The 26,889-nt window shown below is 36.4% G+C and overlaps 1 long non-coding RNA gene across 2 annotated transcripts in view; it reads left to right on the forward strand.

Moving 5' to 3' along the window:
* The first annotated feature begins 286 nt into the window (after positions 1–286).
* LOC110196710 (uncharacterized) overlaps positions 287–26,889 on the forward strand; it is a 164,774-nt gene continuing 138,171 nt past the window's right edge. The window contains exons 1-2 of one of the 2 annotated variants that reach the window (XR_013483310.1): positions 287–433; positions 20,528–20,654. This is a non-coding gene — a long non-coding RNA (uncharacterized LOC110196710). The remainder of the gene's footprint in view (positions 434–20,527; positions 20,655–26,889) is intronic. The other variant, XR_002321292.2, reaches the window with a different exon arrangement.

Raw genomic sequence — 26,889 nt, forward strand, 5'->3', positions numbered from 1 at the left:
TTTGATTTACCCTATCACTCTGTGTGTGTGTGTGTGTGTGTGTGTGTGTGCAGTTTAACTATTTTGGACAGGGTATAGCCATTTTATAAAACATGCATCCTACAAAGGACACTCAAATTATACACATGCAAATTTGTTCCAAAATATAATTGATTTTTTTCCCCTAAAAGTTAAAGTAAGTTCCCCCACCCACCCAAGAAAATGGCATATCAAGTCAGTTGAAAAAAAAATTAGATATCTTGAGTTGCTGTTTCCTCCTCCTTTTGAAATATCACGTTATCACTAAGGCAAATAAAGAAGCTGGCAGACACCTCGGCTTCCTAGAATCCTTAGTTCATTCAGAGCTTGGCTCAAATACCTTTGAGACTCAGGAAAAGCTCAACGGAATTTCCCGCTTCTTCCAGCTGCTAGTATCTGGCCTCCAAATTATCAGGTATTTCTTTTGTAGATATCTTGTAAACACACAAACATATATACAAGGTTGTATATATGCATGCGTATTTGTGTGTATATACACATAGGTTGTTTCTCCTGATAGAGTATATGTTTTCTAAGATCAGGGGCTATTTCATTTTCATTTTTGCATCCAAGATATCCAAATTACCTGACGTATAATGGATGCTTAAGAATTGTTTGTCGATTGATTGCTCTAGACCAGAAGTTTTCAAAGTTTTTGTTCTCAGGACTCTTTTACGCTCTTAAAAATTATTAAGGATTCTCCCTCCCCTCCCCCACCCCCAAGAACTTTTGTTTATCTAAGTTATGTCTATTGATATTTATTTCATTAGCTACAATGAGAGCATTTTAGTATTATTATGAAAATAGTTTTGACCTTGTGGACCCCTAGGGGTCTCCCAGTTGGAGGTGGGAACTGCTTTGAAGACTTTGAAAAAGGCTGCTCTGGGCTGTTTGTTGCTGTGTCTATGCAATGCCAAAACAACTCATCAGCAAATTAAAAATGAAATTTTAAAAAAAAACATTTAAAAAATCAAAATGCTTATTTGACACAACATAGTGAAAAATAAAGAAAGGTTGAATTCCATCTCTCTAACCTTCTTTCCTTTGCCTCTGTCTTTGGACAAACACATACACACAACCATCACCAAACTTCTTTTGGTATATGTAGACATGGGATGGCATTTATAAATGAAGAGGGAGAATCTTAGGTTTCAAATTTGCTTGGAAACTTTTGAAAATCACAAGGAAAAAGTTCAAACCCAAGCTCACAGAGAAAGTCTGTTTCCACTTTTTCAGTGCTGGAGAAAACTGATACAAACAGAATAAGATTGCCACGGTATAGATGTTAGTTAAATATCTTGACTGGTACTTTGTCCATATTCCTTCAGAGTATCATTTCATTCCTAATAATCATCATGATACTGATTGACTAGTAGTTCCTGATGGCCTACTATGTGGTAAGAGCTTTACAGTAGCTAATAAGAATGACTGCTTAACAGATATTAATCAAATTTCTTTAAACCCTCTGAGATATAATTTCTTTAACTCATATTTCTATAATCCTTTAAAGTTTCAAAATATTTTCTTCACAACAACTCTGTGTGCTAGGTAAGTCAGGTTTATTATCCCCATTTCACTGATGAAGAAACTGAGGCATAGAAAGGGTAAGTGAATTGCCCGTGGTCACACAGCTGATAAGTGCCAGTCAGGATTTAAATGGTGGCCTCTACTAGTAGTATTCATTTAAACAAAAGGAAATATAAGCTTTTCATTACAGCATGACCAAGCATACACAAGAAATAAATCAATGGCAGGTTTGGAATTGTGACGCATAGCTCCTGGCAAGCCATTTTCCCTAAAAGTCTTTAGTTAGTTTTATTCTCCCGAACTTTCAGAGTACAGGACTGCAAAACTGGTGCATGCATTTTATTTAACCCATACCAGTACTTCCTGATTTGTCTGTACTTTGTCCCCAAACCAACATAGCAATTCCAAGCAGCCCATTTGACTGAATCCTGCCAGACTTACATCAAGATAAGGGTGCCTCCTATAGCCCCACCAAGGTGCTCTCATATTGATCAGACAGAGAAACTTTGCTATGAATAGACCTGTGTTGGGTGCATCAAGCAGCTCATTGCATATTATAATGACTGCTATATAATTTCACCACACTCTATCTAGCATTCATTGAGAAATCAGTAAGGGAGCAATGATGAAATACTTCAGGGGATAGAGTCAATGTTCTGGCTGAAGGCTTTGTTCTGGCTGAAGGAAAAGTTGCAGTCAGATTTTAATGACCTAATTCAGATTTTTTTTTCTGCTTGCAAAAAGCCCGTGATGCTTGAAATGCTATCCCTTTCTTTTCCTCTTTCTAGAATTCATTTTATTAACCTTTCTTACCTATTTCATAGCCTAAGCATAGATACCTCACTGTCTTTTGTTTTACACATCTGATTGTAATTTTATAGGGAAAGGCACAACTTTGGGTTGGTGCATGAGGTTAACAGCTTGTTATCCCACAAGGGTAAATTTCATCTTTGTCTGTATCATTGAATTACATTTAGCACAGTACAATCTCTTTTGGTTGCTAAGTAGGTTAACACACATACTCACACACACACACACACACACACACACATATTGCCTTTTTCTAATGTAATGATACTTATATTAATAGTGTGGACTTCACAACAGGTGAAATTTCATAGATTGAAAGCTGGAAAGAACACCTTGCCCAACCCCATCATTTTGGGGATGAAGAAATTGAAGCTAGAGAGGTTAAGTAAGTTGCTCATGGTTACACAGGTAGTAAGTAAGGTGGGATTTGTACCTAAGTCCACTTACTCCAAATGCCATCTTTATACCAGTATAGCATGCTCAATTCCTTTTTGGTGTTGTTTTCCATTCTATTATGATGCAATTTCTCCCAAGTTCAGATGGGATTAAAATACAGAGAAGTAAGCCCAAAAATCAATTGTCTGTCTTTATTACTATTATTATTACTATTATTTTTGATGGAGCATGGAGATGTGATTATCACCAAGGCCAACTTATAGATTTCAGGTTTGCCAAGGATTTCAGAGACTTGTTAAGTATATTAGCTACTCTATGTTCATACTCTTTGAAAGTCCTTCTAGAAAAAAAAAGATTCTTTTGGATCATGACTGTCATATGAAAACTGTACTAAGTATTCCATAGAGTATTTTAAGACTATGTAAATAATCCTAAGCTTGGGAGCTGCCCAACATTACCAGCTATTTTAGGCCTTGTCCATCAGGATATCTCTATTTCTAACCCCAATGTATGCTATTTTACCTTTCAAAATGGGATAGCATTATTCTTTTGTGGGCATGGGAAGATAAAGTGCTATTTTTATAAGGCTTATCTCTTTGTGAAGGAAGGTAATGCTGTGATTACTGACAGACCAAAGACAATGTGGTCTAAATTGGGCTCACGTAAAAACCCTGGCCCAAATCCTGAGGGCCATTTGCAAACACAGCAAACCACAGCTTATGTGTATCTGCAGACTATCTAATGCGGGCTGTCTGTTTACAAAACATACTTGGTTCCTTCTTAAGACTTCCTGAAGTCTTTGCATGGGTGTTGGGTTTCCTAGCCAGTGCAGACAATGCCTAGGAATTTTAAAAGTACCAGATTATCTGTCCAGTTAAGCAAAAGGATATTGGTTACAACATAAGTAGAAGGAAAAAAATAATTTCAGGAGGTATCACTTGGGTTATCTGTATCCACTACTTCTAGGAGGGAGAGGCTCCTAGCTTTCATTTATTTTCATGGGAATGTCTATTCCAAATAGGTTCTTTAAAAAAAGATATTGAACTGAATTACCTGGAGAGGCTAAAGGTCACAGCTTCCCCTAACAAGTGCAGTTCTAAGACTAGTCATTGATAGCAATTGATCTCTTGAGAAAGTCCCTTGCTACCAGTTTCAAAACATTTTGACTTTTATTTTCAGTTTATTTGGGGTGACTAGATCACTTAGTATAGATACTACGCTGCCTAAAGTGAAATTGGTTTCATTCGAACTTTTAAAATTTATTGTTCTTAACAGGATGGTTTTATTTGATAAAACTTAAGATTTCCTTTTATAAAACTTTCTTATTTGAAATATTTGGGTTTTAGCTCTAGTATAAATATTCATAATGTTTTAATTTTTACCTAAGATTTTTCCTCATTAAGAAATTTTTAATATATGGTCTCTAGGAAAAAAAACATTTGAGATAGTGTTTTGTTGAAAAAAAGGTTTTGCTCAGAAAACAGACACATTCATGGCAACTAATTGAAAAATGAAAAGAAATAAGGAGGCAACAGAAATCAATTAAAAACTCTTACCAACTATATTCTTTCACTTGTCCCTCTTCACCAACATAGAAAGGAAATTGAAGGAAGAAAGGCTTAAAATGAGCATTTTTTTCTTTTATCAAAATCTTATTAAAGTCTTTATCACAAATCTCTTTCTGAGTCTACAAATTGCCAAATGTGCATAGAAAAAGTGAACAATTCAACATCCATCCACCCACCCATCTTAAGGGCAAGATCTATTTTCATGTTTTTGCCTTTGTATTTCCTGGGCTTTGCACAATGCCTAGCACATAGAAAGTGCTGATGGTTTATTGATTGATTCTACTAGTATTCAGTAAAATTGCCCTATGGACAAGATACTGGTCTAGGTACTGAGAATACAAACACAGATAAAATAGTACTTGCTTTCAAGGAGCTTATATTGTATTGGAGAGGAAGAACTCACAGATAAGTAAGTATAATTCTCTCTCTCTCAAGTATATACACACATATACGATATAATCTATATCATCAATCAGTATATACATATATGTAAATAACATCAATATGTCTTTTTGAACTATTGAAGTGACTACATATGATTTACCTGGAAATCGCTTTGTGTATAATACATGCATATATATTAAATTTCATGTTTATATGTGCATATATTACACACAAGATGATTTCAGGTAAGTCATATGTAGTTACTTCAAAAGTTCAAGGATCTGTCAATTTCTCAGCAATTTCATCAGTTTTTTCTATCAATATAACCTCTCCATAACATAGTAGGTGGTCTTGCAATAATACTGTGGTTAAAAAATTCGTTACCCTGTGACCAATATAGAGATGAAATTGTCCAGACTTAGCATGACTGGTCCTCAGCTAGTGGGCCTATAGTTTATCCCAAAGCCTACACTCCAAGCCTTCACAGCTCACTAGGACATGCCAGGGCAGATGCTCAGCTGGCAGAGTATTTGTGCACCTACTATTTCCTTTTGCTTTACCAGAGCTCAATCCTTCAGATGTCCTCCTTTGGTGGAGGAAACAACGTGCATGTTTTAAAATGCCTGAATTCTTTGGCAGCATATAGCTAAAACACTTGGCTCATTGATGGAATTTCTCAAACAATGCCCGAATATGTGGATGCTGTATGGGCACAGCTTAAATGCACATAGTGGAATGATACAGTAGCAGAAGCAATTTCTAGGAAGCACACATAAAAATGACCTTTATAGCAGTAACTATTTTACCAGCTTCAGAGTTTAGGCGACACTCTAGAATTAGATTCTGTGATCAAGACTGATGTATTATTAAAAACAAAATGTTATAATGAGAAATGCCAGTTTCTATAAAAAATAATAAAATCAAAAAGAGGTTTCCTACTGTCTTACAGTCTGACAAGTGGTTTTATTCACTTAAGTAGGCACATCTGGTATTTGTCCAAAAGAGATGCCCATTATTAGATTTCAAATGTAGTGCCTGAGGGTACCCTTAACTAATGGGGTAGGTCTCCCACAGAATTGCTGCCCCAGTTTCAAGGTATTCTGTGTGTCTCCATTTCCTAAAACCATAGCTCACAAGTTTCTACCAATATGTTTATGTTTAATGGTCAGAGAATGTAATTAGCTCAAAGTTAATGCATTTAATGAAATGGCATAATAAGAAAAATAACAACAAAATATTTCCCCCATAAACTTGGGGAGAGAGAAGGGAAGTGCCCACAATTACAAACAACATCAGTGGGGAGAATGGCTGCCCATGGAGAACACACATGAAGAGGCACACACAGGGAACATATGAGGCCATGGCCCACACACAGAAGAGCACATTGAATGAAAACATGTGGCTTGGGCACATATGTAGAGGGGTGTGCATGCAGGGAACACGTATGGCCAAGGCACATGCATGGAGGTAATGTTTACTCCTCTGATCCTTCAGAGGCCTTGATGTCTTCTAGTGATAACATCAAGCTGCTCCCATTAGTCTCATGGTACCAACTGAACTGACTTCACAGTCTTCATGGGATGCTGCAGGTACTGATACTCTTAAACAGGAATCTTCTGGATGCTGTACCACCAGAGTTTCTGTTGGGCCTTGCTTGGCTACAGTCTACAGAATACAATTTCTGGCCCAGTGAAAATTCATGACTATGTCTTCCTTAGGAAAGAGGGAGGTTCTGCCATGTTTAATTTTTTTTTTTAAGATTACATGCCATAGGTAGACTTTTTCTTGTTCTTCCATTAAAGGGAAAAGATCTTTGCCAGTAAATAAACAAAAACAGCTTTTCCTGAGTTCCCTAAGAGTTTCTCTGAAGAGCAAGGTCCTCCCACCTAGATAATGCCCTCAGGCTAAGTCTTTTCTTTGGATTCTTCTTCCTAGTTTGGGGGTTTGGCTTCCCAACATTAATCTCTTTAGGCTAGACTATAAACTGGGTAATGGTTATTTGCTCAGTAATTACCAAATAGTCCTGCAGTTTGGGGCTCCTCAATTTTTTAACCATAAGTCTCATTCTTCTATGGAGTTTAGTGGGCAAAGAAAAGGCACAGAGACAATGCCAACTTCAGGGATAAGTTCATTGTTTCTTCTACAGCTCCACAGTACTGGCCATTTGATATGCAGTTACATCCAGCCCTCAAAAGTTAGTTGGGCTTTGAGACACACAACCTTATGCTAATATTCTAAATTTCATATTTCAAATAGCTAGAAAAAAGATAGTATGGCATAATGGCTACAGAAGGCAGATCTTGGAGTCAGAAAGACTTGGTCCTGAATTCGATGCATAGTAGCTTTGTGATCACGGGTAAGTCACTTAACTTAGTGTTCCAGATAATTTGTAAAGCTATAAGTTGCAGGCAGATTGTCAGTATGTTTGATAGAGTGAGTTTCCATGTTGAGAATGTGGAATATAGGTCTAGGTCAAAAAAAAAAATGAAGAAGAAAAGAAAAGAAAAGAAACCCCCCCCCCAACAAATTTCAAATTTGAAGGCCTAAAATATAATCAAGTTCTCCCTCCCCTTATTCAGTTCTTCCATATCAATTCCACAGGTGGAAAAAATATTATCCCTGCAATTACAAAAAAAAAAAGATTGAGGAGAATGTAGGGAGAAAGAGAGAAGTTCTTTTTCCATGTCCTCCTCCACCAATTTTATTCAATTGGACTTATGACTCTCTCTACTTTTTCCCTGCCTGAGGTAAACCCACAGAAGAATGCTCTCCACAAAATTTATGTGAACATGTCTTCCATCTCATGGGTCAGAAAATTGGGCTCAGTATGTTATATAAAGCTTCAGTAGTATTTTTGATTACATATATATGGCTATAAAACTAAAGTATATACATGTGGTGAGGCAAAATTACAACAAGTTCAATTTTAGTATTTCCTGACTTTGGTTGTTCAGATTTACAATCTCACCACAAGTTTTCAATTAAATTTTATGCTTTTTTTTTTTAAATAGAAAACAAAGGGGACAAGAAAAATCAGGGGGAAAATCTATGAGTACTTACTAGAGGAATTATGAATCATCAGTACAAGTCTTATGCCTTCTTTAAGTACATAAAGGTACATAAGCAACATACATGAATTGCAAGAAATACATAGAAAAATAGTCGGGGACAATACATCTACAAGTGTGTCTAAAGTATTTTTAATAAACTGAATATATTTACTAAACAGTGAGACAGGTAAGACCTTACAATTTATTAAAATCACTCTAGGGGCAGATAGGTGGTACAGTGGATAGAGCATCGGCCCTGGAGTCAGGAGGACCTGAGTTCAAATCTGGCCTCATACACATAGCTGTGTGACCCTGGGCAAGTCACTTAACCCCATCGCCTAGCTTAAAAAAACCAAGAACACTGTACATGACAAAAAACATTTTCAAATCAGTCCTCATCCCCTTTTCATGTGATCACCCCCTAAAGAGTAGAAGACCACTCTAATGTATTCCCTTGGTCTTCTTTTCTCCAGTTCTTTGACACGACATGAATTCCAGACAGGGTATAATGGACCAAGCTCAAACTGGCTCAGAAGAGCAGACTGTTAAAATTTCAGTGTATTTATACTTCAGAAATTGGCAAGAGCTTCAAATCAGGGCTTGATGTATTGTTTTGTTGGTCATCCAGACTTGAGAAAATGATGGAGAAAAAGTTAATAATGGAGTTTAAACTTAAAAGTATGTTGTACACACATCTCCCCCTTCTCCCTCAAGAATTAATTGTTAAACATTTACAAGTACGACACTTTTAGACCTCTCAGCAACCTGGTTATTTGACTTCCTAGTTTGACCATCCTCCTCTCAAAATATGATGTTTAGAATATAGCACCAAGATCACATATATCTGTGTACAGTGGGTCTATTGCCTCCTATCATAGGATGCTATGCTGCCTATGATTGGATTAGCTTTTTAGGCCACTGCCCTCCCTCAAACCCTTTGCCACAGTGTTGACTCACATTGACCTCCCAGTCCAGCCCTCCCCCCCCACCTCTTTTCTCACATCAATCAGTGTCAAGCCAGATATTAGCACAACAGAGAAGTGGGAAAGTGAACTGTGGAAATTGGCAAATGGAAAAGAGCCGGATTGCTGTTGTGAGGAAGGTGTCAAGTGCTCCCCCTATAGCAGGGCAATAATCACCCTGCCTATTTAGGATGTAGGCAGAAACTTGCAATGTAGGTAAGTCTCTGTTCAGGAAATTAGCTTCCTCTCCATCTGGCAGGGCACCAGCAGGAATGACAGAAGCACATTGTTAGGGCCTGGGTGCAATGTGAGGCCTTTTTTTTTTTTTTTAGGAGGAAAGGTGACAAGGTTGATGCAGAAATTCAAGTTTCTTCTTTTTTGACTATGAAGTACCCTCCCTAGGTGTCTCTGAGAGAGTTTCTGTTTCTTCTGTTTTACTCTCTTATAGCTGCATTCCTGTTGAGAGGTAACTTTGGACCACGGGCATGAAACATGCTTTATAGACCTGACTAGAGTGAAACTTTTCAATTAGATCAGCCAAAGCCATGTCCTTTATACTTCATTCTATCGCTTTCTTTTTTATTGTTTATCCATTCATTAATTCATTATTCACTCTCCTTTGTAATGTGCTTTGTCAAATATGATAACAGCTCTCTCTCTCAACCTATATTTGTATGCATTATTTTTAATAGAAATGAAGGACTTTACATTGATCTTTTTTTTAAGATAAAAAGTTTAATTAGCAGCAGCTGACTGGCAGGTTGCCAGAAGGCTAGCAACTCCCCCACTGACCTTTATTAAATTTCACCTTGTTGGTTTTAGCCCAGGATTCTACCCTACTGAGATCATTTGGAATCTTTAGTCTCTCATTTACTTTACTAGCAATCTTTCCCAGTTTTTGGTCATCTTCAAATTGAAAAAGCATGCCTTCTAGGTCTTTAACAAAGTCACTGCTAAAAATGTGTAGAGTGACAGAAGTAAGGTGAGAACCTTGTTAGAGACCACCATAGTCTTCCCTAGAAGCTATCATTAAATTAACACACAGTCCTTGGATAGTCTTTCAACTCTCCACCTAACTGTACTGTCATCTGGTCAACACTTCTCCAACTTGTCAAACGACAAAATCTAGATAATGTTATATTTGTGACATTTCTTTGATTTACTTACCGACTCTATCGAAAACGGAAATTTGGTTAGTTCTTCACGACTTGTTCTTAGGGAACACGTACTGGTTCCTCATAATCATACAATTCTTTTCTAGATGGTCACAAATCAAGTTTTTCCACACCCTTCCCCCCTAATTTCTTAAAATTTAGTCAGTGAAACCAATCTCTCAAAAGACAACTTGGAATTCCTTGTTGCTGAGTCCAAAGGCCTTTCTGCCATCATTTTTTTTTTTTTTAGGATCTTGGGTCACCAAGCTATACTTACTTTAGAATATTAAGATGAGTAGGACTATTATTCTGACAAGCCTTGTTGAAAGGATTCCAGCCATAGATTGACTTTATCACTTGACAATTCATCTCATCAGTGACCACCTATCATTTCCTACATAGTTTCACAGTGATCTTCACCTGACTGCTTTCAGTTCTGGCTTTTTCTTTTGTCCTTTGAAATTCATCTGGTTGATTCCTTTTTCTCTGATTTGCCTTATCATGGATTCATATCTGTCTATACTGAAAATACCTTCTCTAGTTACTTCTTATCTTCCCCTCCATACATACACATATTCATACATAACATACATACATACATACATACACACACACACACACACACACACACACACACTCATCTACCTGTTTGGTCCATATTTTCCTTCAAAACCCAAATTCCAGTTCCAGATCCCTTACTGAATATTTTCCACTTGGATATGTCACTATCAACTGAAATTCAACAAGACTAGCATAGAATTTATTGCCTCCTCCTCCCCCCAAAAAAGGATTGAATCAATTACACCACTATTGGATCAATGATACCATGGTCTCCAATACTTGTTTCAAATCATCTTTGAATCTTCATCCTTTTAGATCCAGTCTGGCAGGAAATGTTGTCAATTTTCCTTGCACACACTCAACCTGAGATCTCATATCTAGGTTTCTCTTTATTCTCATTGCCACCATCCTAGATGATGTTCTTCCCTTCTCATTCCTAAATTAGTGCATCAGCCTATTCAATCCAATCTCTCCCTCCTCCAATTTATCTCGCATTTCATTGCCAAGTTAATTTTTCTTAAGTATCCCTTTTATCCAGTTACCCCTCTGTTGAAAAAAAAATTGATCACCCCTTTCCTACCACATCAAGTAGAAATTCTTCCTAGTTTTCAAAGTCTGTCATGCATATTTGTTTGGCTCTCTGTAAATCTACAATTCTAAAACCTGATGATTCTATGACACTCATCCAACTTTATATCTCATAATACTCTAATACACACTTTCTGTTTTTCAGTGATTGTTACATCTTTTGTCTGAGATGTTCTTCCCTCTCCTCTCTGCCTTATACCCATAACTTGAGAACCAGCTACAATTTCATTTCCAGAATTCCCTGATTAGTCTCCTTCATCATATGATTAGTATCCTTTTTTTAAAAAAAAAATAATTCCTATAACATTTCCAGTCTGTTTCATACAATTTGGTAATTAATTATATATTTTCTTGTAATGGCTATTATTTCATGTGTGTTTCATGTGTCTTCAATGGAATTATACATTCCCAAAGGGCAGACAGCATCTCCTATGTCTCCTGTATTTTCCACAATATCTAACACAGTATTGTATGTAGATTCTGAATAAATATTTATGAATTGTTTGATAACATGATATGCTAGCTTTTGATCATTTCAGACAGCATGAGAAAGCTTTATCATGCATTACCTTATCTCCAAATCCCACAAACAACCAGGCAACTACAATGTGACCAGCACTGAGCTGGAAACTATGGGGGATATTTAAAGAAAAACGGTAAGTCAGAGTGTCCATTCTTGCAGTATTGGCAATCTAATTGGGAAAACTAGACATGTATATGCAACTCTCTTTGTTGGGGGTGAACTCATGTATTTGTTTTGAGGAACTATGGCAGTACTGTATTTTATTATGAGTCTCCATTTGGATATAAAATTCTGGTTTAATGGGAGCCTATAATTAGGGATATCTGAGGTTGGTTCTGTGTCTCTTGGGTACCTATGTTCAAACCCCACTGAAAGTGATGGGTTTTACCCCGGAACACAGTATGAAGGAAGGCTGGTTTGGGATGTACGAAAACAAATCCTGAGACAAGAGTCAGTGAAACCTGTAGGCTTTGTCTTATTGAGGAGATAAGAGGTGTCAAGAAGCCTATAAGAACAGGTGTTAGACTAAGATATCAGCAGCAGACAATGGACTGTTTGCAGAGGTTAGAGCACAGAGAAATGACCTACTTGTACATGGAGCCAGTCCATTAGGGGCTATTCAAGAAGGGAAGAGGTGTCTAAATACCAGAAGCAATTTCATGAACCATCAGGCAGAACACAGGGTTAAGAAAAATCCAACTCTGAGGAGGCCACGTCCCACCACAATGAGTTTCCTTAGGAAGAAGTTGGTGAAGCATTTCAAATTTTCCACATGCTCATTGAAAAGTTCTCATAGATTTGATTTATAGATTTAAAAACTATTTTCAATAATATCTCTTCTTTTCCCAGTATTCATTATTTCAATGTTGTAGTAAGGAAGGGAAGAAGAGAGATATGTCTTTTTATCAGAATTATCAGTAATATGTAGAAACCACATTTAAGAAATTTCATCTCCAAAATTTTTTTTAAAAGAAATTGTTTTAAGAAAAAAAAAACCAAAGCTGTAAATGACAGAAAACAAGGACGGATCACGCAAAGCATTTTTTAAAACTCTGTACGTGTAGTATTTGATGCCACAAACACTATAATACATACTGCTCCCGGGCAGGCTGAGTCTGAGCATAGTGTTGTGGAAACACTTATCACTCAATTTTATTCTTGGTTATAGTCTTTTTTTCTTTTCTTTTCTTCTTTTTTTTTTTTTTTAAAGCATTTGAATTCAAGCTAAGCTTAGGAAAATAGAATAGTTATTTTTTTTTACAAATGCTTTCTGTAATGGTTTCTTTCTTTCTTTCCCCCCTCCCCAAGTATCTGTAGGAGGCAAATTAACTAATATATAAAAATGCTAAATTTAATGTGGAAAATTACTTTTCACTGAACAGGCATCTCTAGTCTATTTTTTAAAAACCGGCTGATTCTTCTTATCATCCCCATGAGATGGGAAATCCTTACTTGACCCCAAGTAAAGTGGAACACAGAGAGATTGCTTTAAGAATTGTACCTTGAAGGTCAGTGGCAAAAATACCAAACTTGTGTCTGGTCCCACCACAGAAATTATTTTGTATTTTAAAAATAATTATTTATGCTCAGCTGCAGGGTACAAGAGAGCAGTCCTCCTTACTTTTCAACTGGTTCTCCAAATGGTTAACTGCTCCAGCTGATAAGTCTATATCTGTTTAGATCTCACAACTACTGTGAATGAATATCAACATTTTTCTGATCCTGTACATCAAGCAAATTAAGAGAACTAAATGCAACCTGTGGTCTTAAATATTTCCCAGCTGAGAAAATGAGTGACGCAGCATGGGGCTAATGGAGTGATATGTGAACTGATGATCTGGACCAGTCAGTTCACTCCATTTATCTAAACAATCATTAGTGAGTATACATAGCAGATAATTTCACAGCAACAAAATATATCCCTCCATTTCCCCCTGTGTCATCTCTTTGTAATGTCATCCTGTATTACTTAGAGATGTGTCCACAGTAGTCTTTTCCTATGGATTTATGCTCTTATTAGTTACCTGTAATCAGTTTAGAGATTATTTACCTACTTCTTTTCTGAAGGTTCGTTTTAATATACATTATCAACAGCAACTATTATTGATATATAATGAATACTTACAGGAAATCCACTTAATTTCTAGTAAACAGTGTAAGAGAAGAAAAAGATATTCACAATATTATGACTTAATTGAAGGAACAGTTAGTCACTAAGAAAAATGCATGCATATCTTTAGGGCATTGGAATTGGGAGATCCAGATTCTAATTCCACTTCAGCCACTCATGAGCTATGTGACCTTGGGCAAATAATTTCACCTATCTGGACCTCAGCCTCCTACTCTGTAAAATGAAAGGATTAGATTAAATGATTTCATTCCTTCTAAATCAGAGTCCCCAAACCACCAAAAAACCAGAAATCCCATAACAAGAGCATCTTACCATCTGCTCTGCTGGCGGCCCTCTTCTCCTCACTAGGTACAGTTGTCCTGTGATGCTGGACCCATAATACCATTCCTTGAACTTCCAGAAAAAAGCCCACTAAGTGTGTTGATTGGTGAGTAAGAACTCATCCATCTAGTATATCTAGTTGGCTCCAAACTACACTTCACACCCTAGCTATCTAGCTACCAGAAAACTAAGCTTTTCTAAAGTAGGCATCTCTCCATCTACTCATTCCTATATGTAGCACCATCCCAAGTCCTTTTCACTTCTTGCTCTAGGAATATTAATCAAATAAATGCTATCAATCCTACTGTTCAGAATGTGATAATTGAGTGTCCTATATGGCATCACTCACAATCCCTGACACCCTAGACCAAAACTTCCTGGCCCCCAAATGCTTATATTTATTGTATTTCCATATTAAAATATCACTGCCTTGAAGACAAAGATTTTAGTATCCTCAGTGCTTAATACATTACATGAAACTTAGGAAAGACTTAATTAATGCTTGTTCATTCATTCAGTGACTAAATGGTTTCTAAGTTTAACATTTAACACTTATGATTCTAGCTATGTGTATGTTGTAATGCAAACACATAGGTAAATACTTTATGGATAATGAAGATCAAAACCCCTTCACATCCTAAACAGAAAGTCTTTGTGATTGTGAGATGCTGTGGCTGGAAAAAAAAATCATGTGGTTGCTGACATTCTGGAAATAAATCTTTCTAAATGTAGCTAGGCTACTTCTTATAAGTGTCTTATGAGAGTTGATCCATCTTGAGAGATGATGGGTCTCCCCTTCCTAGAGAACTCCAGTTTGGTCCATCTTGAAAATGGTGGGTTCCCCCTCATGGGAAGTCTTCAAGCAGAGACTGGGTGATCATTTGTCAGGTATGGTATGAAGGAAATACCTTTTGGGTTAGCCACCAAAGTTCCTTTCAACTCCCAAATTCTATGGTTCTGGTCTCCAGATCCAATCAAAGCTCTTTTAGCTTTGGTAGAACTTGACAGTGAGTGTGGTCTATGGAATATTTGCTCCCTACCAGGTCATACTTGTTACATAGTCTAGATGCAAACTTTCCCTGGTTCAGAGAGGTGGGGTTGCTAAATCTCTTAGAGAATGATATTGATTTAATGATGCTTCATGAAAGCACTGCCTTCCAACCTCCAAATGCCAACCCTGAAGCTTTTCTTGTACATTAAGCATATGATCATCAGCTTTGAAAATAGTTTTAAATATAATTAAGCTCATAAAAATTCCATCTGTTCTAAAATTTTGGCATTAGCCAACTCACATTTATTAATGCTACTCTCTTATATGGGAACCAGACCCCTTAAGTCTGCTTATTGGAACTAGTAAGATATAAGGGCCGGTAGGATGCTAAAATAACTAATTTAGTTGTGGTTTGAATTAAGCTAGTGTCTAAGTGATTCCCTTCTTTGCAGAGTATAACAACTCAATCTACTTTTATTACTCTCTGTATTATCAGGCTAAATGAGCATATGTAACTCTTTTGCAAAGACAATTAGAATTCTCTTACAAATGCAAGTTCTCAGGAAAGCCAAACAAAGTAACATAGAAAGACAAAGATTCAGTGTGTTATAGTGGAAAACACACTTGCTTATGAATCAGAAATCTTGGGACCTAAGTTCTACTGTCACCACTAACTAGCTAGATAAAGCTCTCTACGCCTCTTCATCTGTATGTGTGTGTGTGTGTATATATATATATATACACACACACACACACACACACACACATATATATACACACACACATATATGTATATATGTGTATATATATAGTTTTTTTGTTTATAAAGCACAATGCTTTGCGTGTCATCAACACTTAACAAATATATTAAAATATTTTTTCTTTTCTTTTTAATATTTTGTTGATTTTTATGTTTTAGAACCAAATACATTTTTAAGAAGATGAGTCATCTCTTAAAACAAAGAAGAAAATATAGATATCAATAAAATAGTTCAGCAAAACTAACCAAAAGCATAATCTAAGTCTGACAATATATGCAGGGTTTAATACCCATATTTCTCCAAGAATGGAATATGTATTGGCGTACTTTATTTTTTCATGGCTGTGCTTGGTTATTATAATTACACGCTGTTCAGCTTCTGTTTTTTGTTGTTTTATTTGCATTGTACTCGTAACACTTTATATTGTTTTCCTGGCCCTGCTTAATGAACTCTGAATTAGGTTATACATCCTCCTACACTTCCTTGTATTCGTCATATTCATCCTTTCTCACAGTACAGTAATATTCAATTATACTTGCATAAAACAATTTGTTTAACCGTTCTTCCATGATGGGTATCTGTTTTGTTTGCATTTCTTTGTGACCATGGAAAAGGGCTGATAATTTTTGTTGTTGTCATTCTACATGGCTCCTTTATATATTTGATCTTCTGGGGATTATGTGCAAAGGTGGGATCTCTGGGTCAAAGCTTATAAATGTTTTAGGCACTTTCTTAGCATAATTCCACAGTGCTTTTCAGAGGAGTTGGACCATGTTAAAGTTTCACCAACAGTATTGGTATGTCTGTCTTTCTAAAACCCCTCTAACACTGACTATTCTTATTTTTTTTTTTTGGTTATCATTGTCAATTTGCTAGATGTGTGGTAAAATCCAAAGTTGTTTGGATTTGCATTTCTCTTACAAGTGATTTGAAGTCATCTTTTGTGTTATTGTTTTTTATTCTTTTGAGAGCTATTTGTATTTAACACATGGTAGGCACTAAATAAGTGCTTTGTTTCCTTCCTTTCATTTAGGAATGACTTTTAGTCATATATGTGTGTATATATATATATACACATATATATACACACATATATACACATATATATACACACACACACATACACACACACACGCACACACACACACACACACACACACACACACATATATATATATATATATATATATATATATATATATATATATATATATATATCCCCCTATGTATCTCATATAGGGATAGGTATTAAACCTGTGATTTCATTGCTCTAGGGTATTCCTGGTGAGAAACTTCCTCTTTGGTAGGTCTGTAGCTTAGAGAATTGAGCATTTAGAGATTAAGTGATTTGCCTTATGTCACAGAGACAGTACAGATAAGACGCAGGGCTTGAACCTAGGGTTTTCTGTTTTCTAGGTCAGTTCTCTATCTACTATTCTCTGTTGTAGCTCTGGTATGTAGATCCTTAACAGAGATTTTTGATGCAATGTTTTTTCCCCAGTCAACTACTTTCTTTCTTAGTCTAGTTGTTTTTTTTTTCCTTGAGGTTTTAAAAAATCATGTAATTTAAATTAATTTATTTTTTGATATTACCTATATGCCTTGTTTAGTTAAGAATTCTTTCCTTAGTGATAACTGTTTGAGATGCCTAAACTGATTATATTCTATTTTTTTAAAAAATGATATGAACTTTAATAATCAGATAATGCATCCCCTTTGAATTGTAGCATATCATATAAGATGCTGTTCTAAATCTAATATTTGCAAAAACCATTTTCTAGTTTTCCTTATAATTAGGGAATTATTTACTAAGTAGTTTATATTTTGTGGTTTACTGAACACTGGGTTACTGAATTCAATTACTTCTGATTCTTCCTTATCAAGTCTGTTTCACAAGTTAACTTTTCTGTTTTTAATCAGTACTAAATAATGTTGATGATTACTGTTTTATAGTATAATTTGAAGTTTAGAAGTGCTATTCCCTGTTCAGTCTTACTTTTTTCCCATAGTGTGACTTAAGATTCTAAATCTGTTCTTCCAGATCAATTTTGTCATTATTTTATTTAACTCTATAATGGAATCTCTTGGCAGTTGGATTGATAGAACACTAAATTTGTACATTGATTTAAGTAATAACATCAACTTTTATATTGTATTGGTGAAATCCAGCCGTGAGCATTGAACATCTTGCCAGATATTCAAGTTGTTCTCTACTTTTTAAAAAAGCATTTTAAAAAATTCAGCTACACAAGCCTTGAGAGTGCCTTGTTAGATTGACTCCCAGAGATTCTGTGTATTTTAAACTTGTTTTAAATCTGACTTTATTTTTTGTAGAATTTCCTCCTGTGTTCTTCTATTGATATATGGAAATTTTTTTTTTTTACTTTTGTGGGTTTATTTTGCATCCTCCTGCTTTACTGAAGACATTGTCTCATTTTTTCCCCCTCAGACTTCTAGGATTTTCAAAGTAAAGCATTATGTTGTCAGCAAATATGGATAGTTTCGTCACCTCTTTGCCTTTAATTTCTTTCTCTTTGCATTGCTGTTGCTAGCATTCCTAGAACTATGCCAAATAACTGCAGGAAGAGTGGCCATCCTTATTTTACTCTTGTAATTACTGAGAGACTTTCTAGTGTTTTCCACTACATATATTTTTAGCTTTTAGTTTTAGATATATACTTTTTAATAATTGAAAAATATAGATTTTTCTGTGTTCTGGAAGAGTTTTAGAATAAATATACTTTTCCTACATCAATCATCATAATTATGAGGTTTAGGTGTTTTTGTTTTTAATATGACTAATTATGCTAATTATTTTCCTAATAATTCTAATATCTTTGCCATAAAGCCAACTCATATCCGTGATTTTTTTGTTGCTATAGTTTTCTTTTTTTTTTTTTGCCAGGCATTCATTTAAAATGTTTGTATCAATATTCATTACTTATATTGATCTATAGTTCTCTTCTGCTTTATTATTCCCTGGTTAGCTATATTTGTCTCATTAAAGGAGCTTGATAGTATATTTTCTTTCTTAATTTTTGCAGAAATTTATGATCTTGAAAGGTCCCCTCTAGCTATAAAAACATATGATTAAATATTTCTTTGATTCTCTTACCTGATTTCATAGAAATAAAGATCTAGAGTTAGAAAGGACCTCAGAAGCATTGGCTAACCCCTTTATTTTGCATCTGAGGAAACCCAGGAAGGTGAATTAATTTGCCCAAATTCACACTGGTAGTAAATGTCAGAAGCAGAATTAGCACTTAGATTCTCTAACTCTAGAGCTAATATGGTATGCCACTGCCTCTAGTGTTTTCCTCATAACAATCCTATGAAGTGGGTAATGCAAGTATTATCCTCTCAGTTTTATAGATGTGGAAAGTAAGGTACAGGGACTTGTCAGCAATGGGCAAAACTGACACTTTACCTTGTCTTTAACTTTAGTTCCTCATATAAAATCACCTAGATTTAGTCCCCTGGAAGGGACTTTGGAGATCATCTAAACCAGAAGAAGAAAAGAAAAGAAAAATAAAAAGACTGAGGGATTTACTCAAAGGTAGGAAATTTGTGGATTGTCACAAAGGTAGGATATGGTAGACCAAGATTTGAACCAAATTTGATTCCAAGTTTTGTGCCCTCTACTTCAAGCACTTTCTGAATTTCATAATAATACTGTGAGGTAGATACTTCTCACAGAAAGTGTTGTTATATCCCTGTTTTCCAGATGAGGAAATGAAGGCTATAAGAGATTAAATGATTTGTCCTTAGTCTTGGTTCATAGATTTAGAGCTGTAAGGGCCCCAAGAGGTCTTCTAGTCTATTTTTTTTTAAACAGATGAAGAAACTGAGGCCTAAATAACTGATGTGACTTGCTTAAGGTCACATGTAAATGGCAGACTCAAAAGCCATTCTTCTTACTCCAAATCTAGCAAGGCTTTGAATGTGTAAGCTAACACAAATATACAAAAGCTGATTTAAACTAAAGTCACATAAATTCTGAGAGATTTTACATTTCGCTGTTACTAACTCTGCTCTTCCAGGCTTCAAAGTTCCTCAGCCTATTTATTTCTTTGAGGTTGAACCAATCACATACATTTCTTAAAAAGTTGGTCAGGTCACAGTTTACATGTTAGTAAAAATATATATCTTCTTTTCAGGTAACTCAATGTGTGTGTGTGTGTGTGTGTGTGTGTGTGTGTGTGTGTGTGTGTGTGTAAGATGAGAATTCTTCTCCATCATGATGGGCTGTAATGGCTCTCCACAGAGTTACTGTTCTCTACTTCCCATACACATTTCCCATATATGCATCTATTTCTCTGACATGGAGGCATTTGCTCATCCAAATCCATGGATGATAAGGGCTCACCAAATTATTTTTTTCTGCATATTTCTGAGAGACAAATTGAGAAGTGTCAGAGATTGTAACATTATAAACAGCAAGCACCAACAGGGCAGTTCTGTCCTGAAGCTGAAAATATCTTTCATTAGTTCTCCATCAGAATATGACTGCAATCAAAGTCACCATTGGAGAACACAGCCTGGAAAAGAAAGTAAACATTATCTCTTTATAAATGACTTGGCCTGGCATTAATGTTTCACAATTTTATTTGGAAATAATCCTCATTTTGAAGCTTTTTTTCTACACTGTGTTTCTGAGCCTGAAGATGTTGAGGTAATTTTGAAAATGGAGAGCTTAACATTTAGCCTCCAAGTTCCATTTTAACTACATGCTGTAAAAAAGGTGGTTCAGTTTTTGTTTTGTTTTGTTTTGTTTTGTTTTAGAGAGAAGCTGTGGAAAAAAAGACTCATGGCAACTGAATGAGAGAACTGGTAAATGTAGTGAGAAGAATACTGAAATAAAAACATCTGTTCAGAGAACACTATGGATAATTCAATCACAAGAGCAAAGGTGAGTCTGAGGCATCCAAGACAGAATGTCAAATTTATACTAGATTTTTGGAAAAATAATAGCACAATAGTGACTTTCTTTCTTAAATACTCTATGTTCACACCTAATTTTTCTGCAATACCAAGGCTTTAGGCTAAATTTATATTTCTTTTATGGGCTTCATTCCCCACTCCCCGCCCCCCACCACAGTCAAAGCCCATGAAAAAATATAAAGCAAAGTGAGGAAAAAAAATTGTTTTTCACACAGGCTACATACAATCACCTTGATACTAGGATAGGGAAATCAAAAGAAATTTCTACCTGACTCTAGAATGCACATGTTATTAAAAAACCAGATTTACCTGCATAATTAAGGTTTTTTTTAGGCAAGTAGTTTGTATTCCCTGAGCATACACACACCAACTATGGCAGAATATAGGGAGGCAGTTAAGAAGTATGTTGAGTGTCTCAGTGAATCCAACCTGAGATTAAGCATTTGCTCTGGGTAATCTACAAAATCCACAGGAAGCCATTCCAATTGACTATACCAAACACTTGATAGTCTATTTAATTATATTAGATTGAAAAAACATTTATTAAGCATGATTACATGAGATCCTATGAGAGATGCTGAAGATACAAAGACAAAAAATATTACAGTCTCTGCCCTCAAAAATTTTGTGCCGGGATGTGGGGAAGGTTAACATTTACACAAATAAGTATGATAGAAGGGAAAATTTGATAAGGGGGAGGAAGAAAACAACAAGGCATTCTTTAAAAAAAAATAAAGGAGAGATTTATTTTAGATTGAAGCTAGGGAAGGTTTCATGGAGGGAGGTGGCACCTGAACTGGGCCTCAAAATCAGGGAAGGTTTTCAACAAGAGGCAATGGACAGAAAGTATTTTCCAGACATGAGGAATGAACTGAGTACTGAGATGAGAAAGAGTAAGGTGAAGCCAGGGTACCATTGGATGAAAACAACCATGTACATCAGTGCATGAAAGGGAACAGGATGAAAAAGACTTGAAAGGTAGGTTGTGTCCAGATTTTGTAGGCTCCTTTAAAGCTTGATTGAGGAGTATTTTATTCTATAGGCAATTGGAATTTATGAAAGTTTTTGAGTAAGGAATTGATGTGGTCAGATTTGTTCATTATAAAGATTATTTTGGCAGCTCTTCAAGGGATTTTGAGGTAGAGAAATAACTTATTAGGTTGTTTCAATAGTCTTTGTAGGTAGCAATAAGTAATGAACTAGGCTGTTGACAGTGTGGTTGAAGATGCTATATGATATAGACGCCAGAGATATGATTGTAGAACTGATAAGACTTGGTATTGAGAGATTATGATGGGAGAAGAATTGGGAAGAGTGGAGGGTGACTTTGAGGTTGTGATGAAACTGAGTGATTGGAGTAAATAGGATAATTTGGAGACGTGGTAGGTTGGAGGAAAGGGAGATAAGGAGTGTGTGTTCTATTTGGGAAGTCAATCATACCTCCAAGTGGAAATATCCAATATTATTGCTAGTTAGTAATTCAGGAATGAGTTTGAAGAGAGATATTAAAACTCGATGTATAGATTTGTATGTCATGATAATTCAAGCCATGGGAACTGAATAATTACCCAGAAAACGCATGGAGAGAGGGAAGGATCTAGAATGGTGCCCTGGAGGATAATGATACTTACTAAGTGTTTGGAAAATGGACAATTCATCAAAGGAGATTAAGAAGTAATATTTAGACAAATATGAGAATTAGTGTCTTGGAAGGCAAAAGGGAAATATCTAACAAGAGAGGATGATCAATAGCATTAAAAGCTCCAGAGAGGTCAAGTGGGATTGGGACTAAGAAAAACAAATCAGATTAAGTAAGTACTTAAGACATTATTGGCAAACTGGGAGAGAAATGTTATAGGTGAGTAATGGAGTTGAAATGTTGATGACAAGGGGTTAGGAAGTGAATAGGAACTAAGAAAACAGAAGCAATGATCAGTGGTTTTAATATCAATGAAGTACAAGGGAAAGTTAATTTGCTGAGATTTGTAGCAGGGTAGAAATTGGTTTAAGTTTTGAGAAGAGAGGCAAAAGGTTTGTAAGAACATCTGTGTGAGGAGTGTGATAGGGATAAATAGATATGGATTTCTGTTACAATAGAAACCTACACATGAAAGAACTTTCCAGCCTCAGTTTTCCTACTTAGGAAAACAATATACAGTGTTACAAAGTCCAGTATAATCCCTTGCAGTTCATTGCAATAAGATCTTACCTCTATGAATTAGATCCTTTCAATCAACATTTATTTGAGGACAGGGAGCACTCTCTCTTCTAGGTGAAGTCAGTCATCGCCCTCTTGGCCCACAAGCTGTGATTTTACGAAGTTATAAGGACTTAGTTATATTTGGCTATCATGAATTTAGATTAGAAATAGTGAGCATAGTTTTATGATGTACTCCAGCAACACTCAGCACCTCAGTAGAGGGTGGAGGCAGTATCAAAGGTGGGAAAAGCAGAGGGTCAATGGAACTCAGGGCTGGGATGGAGAATAGTGCCTGGTTCAAACACATGACTATAGGTTGCTGACTGAGAAAAGGATGACATGAAGACTGAAGAAGGGTGGTAGACTGGGAGAATAGAGAAGAATTGTAGAATGAGAGATCACCACGAGAATAAGAGCAGGTTCAGGAGGAGGTAGGTTGTTGGGGAACCCTGAAAGTAGTGTCATTTTGTACCTTTAGATGGAGATTTTTTTTCCCTAGAGACTATTTTCTTCTAGATCATAATGAATTGGATAAAGATATCATCAAGAATGCAGCTAACTTGTGAGGTTCTCCCTTGCTCTTATGGCACCTTGAATCACCTGGTCATCATCAGAAAGGCAGATTAGCAATGCAAACATGCTGTTGTCATCAAGCACATTAGAGACATGTCTGCCAGTGGGGCAACTCTGGTTATCGCGGATCATAGCTGAATGATGCCTGTCCATTCACATGGCGGTGGTAAGCATTATAATAACCAGAAGATGTATTATACTCTTATTCTCAGCAGTATAGTAAATGGGACCATATTGCCATCATACCTCAGGATACAGTATAGGGAGGAGCATATAAACAATCAATCAATAAGCCTTTATAAAGTACTGACTATGTGTTAGGAATTTTGATAAATTACAGGGACACAAAGATAAAATCATAGTTTCTTATCACAAGAAGCTTACATTCTAATGGGGGAAACAAGATACAAATATGTAGCCATGAACAAATATGAATAAAACAAAGGCAAGGTAACCTTGGAGGAGAAGGTGCTAATAGCTGTATAAACAATGGAAGTCCTCTTACAGAAGGAAGTCTCCACTTGAGCTTAGCCTTAAAGGAAATTGGGGATTGTAAGAGACAAAGGTGAAGGAAGAGAATATTCCAAGAATGGGGAAAAGTTAAAACTAAAGGTGGAAATAGGAGATGGAGTATCATGTGTAAGGACCAATGTGAAAGCCAAATATAGCTGGAGTACAGAGGGGAATAATGTGTAAGAAAGCAAGAACAGTAATGTGGCGGTAGAAGAGTTCTAAATAACAACCAGAGAAGTCTAAATAACAACCAGAGAAGTTTATGTTTGATTCTAGAGTTGATAATATGAACATGGACTCTGTAATGACTATACTAACCTGCTGAATATCATGGAGCTTCTGTTTTCCATAGTGGAGCAGGACAATGGAGTAGCACAACACTAGATAATCAGAAGGACTTCTAAAACCCAGGGTTTCTTGACATATCAATGATCCTTTGTGTGCAAACTCTGGACAAATTTGCCAGAATGCCAGAAACCACAGAATCAGCCTTGATGGCTCAAAACCAACTTTGAGCAGTAGTTGGGACCAGGGACTTTTCAAACATCTTGTTCCCTGGCTTTTTGTGTCTATAAACATCTCCTCCCCTTAACCTCTGCTCCCTGCCTGAAAGCTGCTAGAAACCATAAATCTCTTACCCTTTTTCCACTCTCCTTTGAGCAGCTGAGAACTGTCTCTCTCTCTCTTTCTCTGCTCCTTTGTAAGCTCTTCTCTCCCTTGCAAGTTCTTCTCAGACAATAAATGCTTTTGTAATCTGTTGTTGGACTCTGTCCATTCCAGGTTTTTTGGGGCTGAGGGGGGTCTTCCCATTAACAATACTGAGTCACTAGAGTTTACTGAGTAGGGAAGTGACATGATCAAACCCGAATTTTAGAAAATCACTTTGGTAGCAAGTAGAGGTTAGAATGGAGAAGAAATAGGTGCAGAGATCTGAGACACAGAGGCCAATAAAGATGTTATTACAATAGTCCAGGTGAGAGTTGATGGGCTGAGCTAAAGCTGTTGTAGAGACAGAAACAACAAGATTCAGTCACTGAGGAGAGAGACAGAGAGCAAGAGAGAGAGTTAGAGAGAGACAGAGAGACAGTGACAGACAGACAGAGAGAGAGAGAGAGAGACAGACAGACAGACACATATTCATATAGAAAACACAATGAGTTCTGTTTTGTACATATTGGGTTTGAAGAAGAATGTTGGACTCCAGTTTGAAACATCTAAGAGGCAGTTGGTAATACAGGCCTGGAGCTCAAGAAAAAGATTAATGCTGACTATAGACCTGGGACTAATCTGCACAGAGATGACAATGGAGAGATATGGAATAACTGTGAAAGTTGTTGAAGTCATTGAGTCAGAAACCATAGAGAGAAAAGAGAAGGGGGATCAGAATACAGCCCAAGGAACTTACTAGTTAGCAATTATACATTAGCCTTGTGGGGAAATTACATTTGAAGGGGTAGTAATTACACAAAGGATTTATCAAGAGATAGATATCCAGTGTCAGAAAGCTGCTGTCAGAATATAGGCCTTCTCAGCTGGTATGAAAACAAGGAAGAAAAATGGTCTGAGAACAGGGTGCAGACATAGCCCATCGGGATCAGAAAGCCCTAACTCTAATGTGAGAGTTACTGTGGCTTCCTGGGCAGCTGGCTGTTATGGACTCTCGCATTAATGTTCCTTGAGAGCAAGCTCTGGAGGTTTCACTAGTATTGTCTTTCTGAGGCATCAGGGCAGCAGAGTGGAGATAGGAGCAATATCATCACTGAAACAACATTGACCAAAAGAGTTGCCCTCCAGGGCTAGCTATTTTCCAAGAATGCGAAATTCCCTTAAGCAGATATTCCCATTTCGTAGTGTGGTAACCATAAGAGAGGAGCTTTAGTATCTGAGAAATAAGCTATTTTCATTTTTTTCTGGTTGCTTTGACTAGTTGAGATTGTTCAATATATTGGAAATGACTCTGACCTATACCATAACATAATTATGAGAGAATACTGCAAGACCTGACGGACATCTGTTCCTAGCTATAGAGAACCTCTCTCTTTTCACCTATTGTGTGACTTTTACTTACCTTGTTCTAGGTCTGAGGCTTTGATCACTGATTTTGGATAGGACTGTCCTGTTGCACAGTAGTTAAGGTGTTGGACTTGGGGCCAAACTCTGCCTTAGACACTGGCTGTGTTACCCTCTGTCAGCCTCAGTTCAACTATAAAATGACGATAATTGCTAGCAGTGGCTAGAAAGTACCTCAGACAATTGTTGCGATGACCTAATTATACCTATATCTATATATCTACATCTATATCTATATCTATATATATGTAAAGTACTTCCCAAAATTTAAAGCACCCTGTAAGTGTTAGATATTCATAATGGTAATGATGACGATGATGTTGATCATGACAGTAATTTCGATTTATGGGCTCTGCATGTCTATATGTGTATACACGGGATGTCTGAAAATGTAGGGTTTATGAGTGGAGCCATAGGTCAGTCTGTGATGAAGCCTGCCTCGTCTGAAGGGGAGAGCTCTGAAGAACCATTCTTTACTTGGCAATGGCTGGGAACAGAGCAGGAGAAACAATTACCTGTGATATAGAGTAATAGTCCCAAGAAGATCACCAAAAGATGGAAAATAGGTGGTTTCCCACCCCCCCCAAAGTTCAATATCCTAATACTTTATAATTTTAAGAAGGATCTATGGTTGGAATTGGAAAGTTTTTTTTTTATTAGTCTGGAAGTCAGGAGAAATGACTGTATCTCAGTTCTGATTAACTTAATTGTGTCTCCAGACAAGTAATTAAAACCTTTTTTTGTTCCTTAGCTCCTTGTCTGTGGAGAAAGGATAATACCGCAAGGCTAGGCAACTTATAGTTCTAGTCCAATTGAGATTGCCAACCAGAAATTAGGAAAAGGAGAA

The sequence above is a fragment of the Phascolarctos cinereus genome, unplaced genomic scaffold (assembly GCF_003287225.1).
Source record: "Phascolarctos cinereus isolate Bilbo 61053 unplaced genomic scaffold, phaCin_HiC Scaffold_7;HRSCAF=346, whole genome shotgun sequence".
NCBI lineage: Eukaryota > Metazoa > Chordata > Mammalia > Diprotodontia > Phascolarctidae > Phascolarctos > Phascolarctos cinereus.